General features: G+C 43.0%; 1 pseudogene; it reads left to right on the top strand.

The window, feature by feature from the left end:
- Positions 1-349: 349 nt before the first annotated feature.
- Positions 350-4,368, top strand: LOC110315484 (annotated as a pseudogene).
- The last annotated feature ends 937 nt before the right edge of the window (positions 4,369-5,305 follow it).

The raw sequence follows: 5,305 nt of genomic DNA on the forward strand, positions 1-5,305 counted from the left end.
CTCAAGGAGGCAAAAATGAGGGGGAGATGGGATTGGAATTGATGGAGGGGTAAACGGGAAGGGGGTGTCATTTGAAATGGAAATTAATAAAGAATGATTTTTTAAAATTACATTCATGCTATGTCCATTTAAAAAAATAAGGTATATATTATGAATAGGGACTGTGAGGAATCCTACAATTGACTCCTGGCCTGATCTGTAGGATGAGGCTTCCTATAAAGCAGTGTTTCTCAAACTCTGTGTCATAACAATTGGAAAACACTTATTTCTTCTGGTCTTAAAATTTCACAACCATGGGGGAATGTGAGAGGGAGTCCAACTTTGAGAGAACATGGAGGAATGAGAGAAAATGGCATCCACAGATTACATTGCCTATAGCCAAGCTGTAACCCAACAGGGCTACAGTGCCTACCTAGCACAGCCAACTCAAGGATATGCATAGACAACACAGGCATATGGACAACAAAGCTAGGGAACCTATAGACAGCCTATTGATGGCTATTATACCCAGGCTCAGACCACTGCCACCTATGGGCAGACTGCATATGCAACTTATTATGGGCAGTCTCCCACAGGTTATACCACACCAACTTCTCCCAGGCATACAGCCAGTCTGTCCAATGATATGGCACTGGTGCATATGAAACTACCAAAGCTACAGTCACCAAAATGCAGGCCTTTTACACATCTCAGTCTGCAAACAGCACCCAGGCTGCCTACTGAGCTATGGCCAGATCCAGCAGCCAGAAGCCAGCAGCCAGCAGTCCCACCAACTATAAAACCACAGGATGATAACAAGCCCACTGAGACTAGTCAAACTCAATCTAACACAGGGAAATTATAAACAGCTCAGCCTAGGATATGGACTACCATTATCCCCAGGTAGCTGGGAGCTACCCCATGTAGCTAGCCACAGAACATCTATCATATCTTTATCTTGTAAATGTTGACCTTCATAAGACTTGCCTTGGTCATGGTGTCTGTTACAGAAGTAAAACCCTTTCTAAGACAGAAGTTGGTACCAGCAGAGGGCTATTGCTGATATAGGCCTGACCATGTTTTTTGTTTTTTTTTTGTTTTTTGTTTTTTGTTTTTTGTTTGTTTTTGTTTTTGTTATTTTTAATGTGGATTTTGGAACTTTGGATTTGGAAAGCAGCGGAAGGCTTTAAATGGGGGGAGCAAAATGGGCTACAATAGTAAGAATGTTGAAGACTTTGTTACTGAGAGTGGCTTGAATTGTGCAGACTTGGCTCAAGAAGTTTCAGTGGAGATTTTCAATATGTGGCCTAGAGACCATTTTTGTGGTATTTTGGGAGAAGAATGTGGCTAATTTTGCACTTGTTTTAAGAGCCTATTTGAAACTAATCTTTGGCTAAGTTTCCTGAAGTGTATTTTAAAGAAGCATAGCAAGCTGAGAAAGGAAAAATAGAAAATGTATAATCTGAGTATTAAAGGGGCACCAGGAACTGAAATGGAGCTGAATTCAGTGTTCATGATATTAAATTGAACTAAGGGAGGGTCACCTTGGGGCAAGAATGTACCCAACTAAATTTAGAATTAAAGGTACACACCTTTAATTCCAGGAGACAAAACCAAGTTGATCACTGAGTTGAAGGCCAGCCTGAAACAGAGCATGTTTAGGTGAAGAAAAACTTAATTTCAGACATGGTGGCACACACTTTTAATCCCAGGATTCAGAAATGCTGATATATGAGTTCAAGGTCAATCCACAAAGAAAGATCCAGGACAGGGAAGCTTAGGCAGTGAAGGAGTTGGAAAAGAAGAAGCTAGTGAAAATGTAATAGAACAAGAGGACCATGTTTGAGCTCCTGCAAGCAGCAGAACATAGCAGTTTGGACCATGTTTCTCTAACTTTATAGTCAAGAGGATAGGAGACTACTGCTGGTTAGCTGGAGCTAAGGAATTAGTGGTGACTAGCATCACTGAGTTGAAAATTTCTGAGAAGTGTTTTCTGAGAGCACAAAGCTGTGTTGCAGAGACAACCAAGGTTGTACCTCATGTTGCAGCTGTCCTTGATGATGTGTAAGAGTCACCCAGGCGGTACTAGTTTTGAAGGCATGAAGGGGTCATGCAGAACAGCTGAGGCTTGGCACTGTGAGAGGCTATGGAAGGCCACTGGTGAAGGTGCAACCCCAGTTGCAGATGACCCAGAACTGATGGGATCATGCAAAGGATTTGAGGCTTGGCATCATGAAGAGAACCTATGAGAGACTATTGGTGAAGCTTAGTTGCAGCTAAAGATCCCAGCTTATTGTAGATGCCCGTACCATGGAATGATCACCAACAGCAACAGCAGCAGTGGAGTAGATCAACCTGAACTTAGAGTGCTATAGACAGCAGGGCTGGAGAAGTGACACCAGCCCTTTGGAGGAGCCCAGAAGATCATGTATGGATCCCAGTTTCAAAAATATATAACATCAAAGTTGCCTTGGAGTTTCCAAGATTTTTGAAATGAGAGTTCCATAGGATATTTCCTGAGCAATGCTGGTAACACACAGTGCAACCAGTCAATGAAAAGAAGTTGCAGTCAACGAAGTTGAAAAAAGGAGTTGGAGACCTGAAGACTGCTTTGACATCAGACATGGAGATGCAGAGTTTAGAGTTTGGACAACTATTTCCTGTATTGATTCAGGGATTAAATTTAAGTGATTAGCTGAATCTCAGAAGAGACCTTGAACTTTGGACTTTTAACATTGTTGAAATTGCTGCATACAGTGTCATGGTATATGAGTACTTTGGAATTTGGACTCCATGTACTTTTTTATTTTGTTATGGCTATGTAGGACCCCCCCACACACACTTAGACTTGTATTTGAACAAGCCTATGGAATCCAGGGAGTGGAATGTCATGGTTTGAGTATGCTTGGCCCATGGAGTGGCACAATCTGGAGGAGTGTCCTTGTTGGAATAGGTGTGTCACTGTGGGCATGGGCATCAAGACCCTCATCCTAACTGCCTGGAAGTCAGTCTTCCACTAGCAGCCTTCAGATGAAAATGTAGAACTCTTGGTTCTTCCTGCACCATGCCTGCCTAGATGCTGCCATATAGCAACCTTTGATAATAATGAAGTGACCCTCTGACTCTGTAAGTCATTCCCAATTAAAAATTGCCTTTTATAAGAGTTGCCTTTGTCATGGTGTCAGTTCACAGCAGTAAGACACTTACTCCCCTCAGACTGGATCCTATAGCCAGGGTCAAAATCAAAATAGCCAACAGAGTAGCAGCTATGGGCAGCAGAGTTCATTTGAACAGGACCATTCCAGTGCGGTGGATGTTTATGGGTAGAAGTCTGGAGAATTTTCTGGACTGGGGAAGTACCAGATCTTGAATGGCCCTGATAATTGTGGTGGGAGAAGAGGGGGATTTGATCCTGGAGGCATGAGCAGAGGTGGGCAGGGAGGGTGGATCGGGCACCACTGGAGATGGACATGGCTTCAATAAGCCTGCTGGACCCATGGATGAATGACCAGACCTTGATCTAGGCTTTCCTATAGACCCCAATGAAGACTGACAACAGTGAAATTTACGTGCAAGGATTAATTTAGGATGATCTGACAAACTTCTTTAAGCAGTGTGGGGCTGTCAAGATGAACAATCCATGATCCATATCTACCTGGATAAGGAGACAAAAAAGCCTAAATGTGATGACACAATGTCTTGCAAAGATCCACCAACTGCCAACAGTGCCATGGAATGGTGATGGAAAAGATTTTCAAGGAAGTAAACTTAAAGATTCTCTTTCCTGAAAGAAGCCTCTAATCAACAGAATGCAGGGTGGCAGGCAATCATGTGTGGGCAGAAGGATGCCAGCGCCACCACTTTGTGTAATTTCTGGTAGCCTAGGAGTTCCTGGAGGAACCATGGTTTGAATGCAAGACTGTGGAGGAGGCAACAGTAACTTCCCTCTAAGAGGGCTCCCTAGGCTTGAGAGGAAAGGTCTCTGGAAGAGGAATGTCCATCACCAAGCTGGAGACTGGCAGTGTCCCAATCTGGGTTGTGGAAAACAGACTTCACCTGGAGAACAGAATGCAACCAGTGTAAGACCCTTAAGGCTGAGGGCTCCTCCCTCCACCATTTCCACCTCAGGGTGGTGATCATAGCTGAGGCAGCCCTGGAGGCATGAGGAGGAGGAGTTGGATGGATGGACTGACTGTGATTGTTCTGGCTGAATGGTCAGAGGTGGTAGAGGTGGAGACAGATAAGTCTTCCGAGGTGGCCTCAGCATGGACCACGTTGGCTTTGGTAAAGGAAGATAAGGAGGTCCTAGGGGCCCTTTTGGACCTTTACTGGAACAGATAGAAGGAAGAGGCAGATTTTGGAGGACCTGAGAAAATGGATAAAGACTAGCACGGTCTGTAATGCAGAGACCAGTCCTTCTAGAGACATGAAGAGCAGCATTGATAACCAGATTTATTTTGTTTTACCCACAAAGACCAAGGTCTTATATGGAGGTTGTGCTGAGCTTCTGCACAAAGCACAGAACCTTAAATGATGTCACACCAAAGAAGTCTGGAAGCTCAGTAATTATAACTTCTGAATTCTAAAGTCTTCTAAATCCACAAATAAGGAACTGATAGAGATACTCCTGCTTCTCTTTTCTGATTTCTAGGATTAAAGGTGTGGCAGAGATTAAAGTCACTAACCTCATTCAAATCTTCTAATTGCTAAATTGAATTGTGTCTCTCTTCCTGTAGGCGCCATGTTGGGGTGCAGCCCCAGGGGATGTGGATCCCCACAGTAGGGTTTTTGTTTTGTTTTATTTTGTTTTGTTTTTGTTTGATTGCTTGTTTATGCTGTTTTTTATCACTGGAATTGTATTCCCGAAATGAAAATATTTACAATGAAGAGAAATGTGGCTCTAAGTAAACATGAGTACATTGGGAAGGAGCACATTAATTGGGCTTGATGGGCATAATTAAATCTAGTTTATTTACATGTTAGGAAAGAGACTGAGGAATTGATATATGTCATAGACTGTAAGGGTTTAGAGAAGATACATTAGATATGAGACATGGCTTGGTCGAGGAGGTGTTACAGTGTAATCATGGGACTCTGGTATATCCTCCCACACAGTTCAAAGCACTAGCTTGTAATCCTAGGACTTGGGTTGCAGAAACTGGGGATCAAGTTGACAACATGGGTTACCAAATTGGCATCTGCAGGTCATTTTGATTCTATGTTTAGAATACTGAGTTGTACGGTAAGGTTCGGATGTTGAAATATGGCTGGTACTTGTCTACACAACAGCACCATACACATTAGAATATGCTTGATTAATAATGGT

Source organism: Mus pahari, unplaced genomic scaffold (assembly GCF_900095145.1).
Source record: "Mus pahari unplaced genomic scaffold, PAHARI_EIJ_v1.1 scaffold_6210_1, whole genome shotgun sequence".
Classification (NCBI taxonomy): Eukaryota; Metazoa; Chordata; class Mammalia; order Rodentia; family Muridae; genus Mus; species Mus pahari.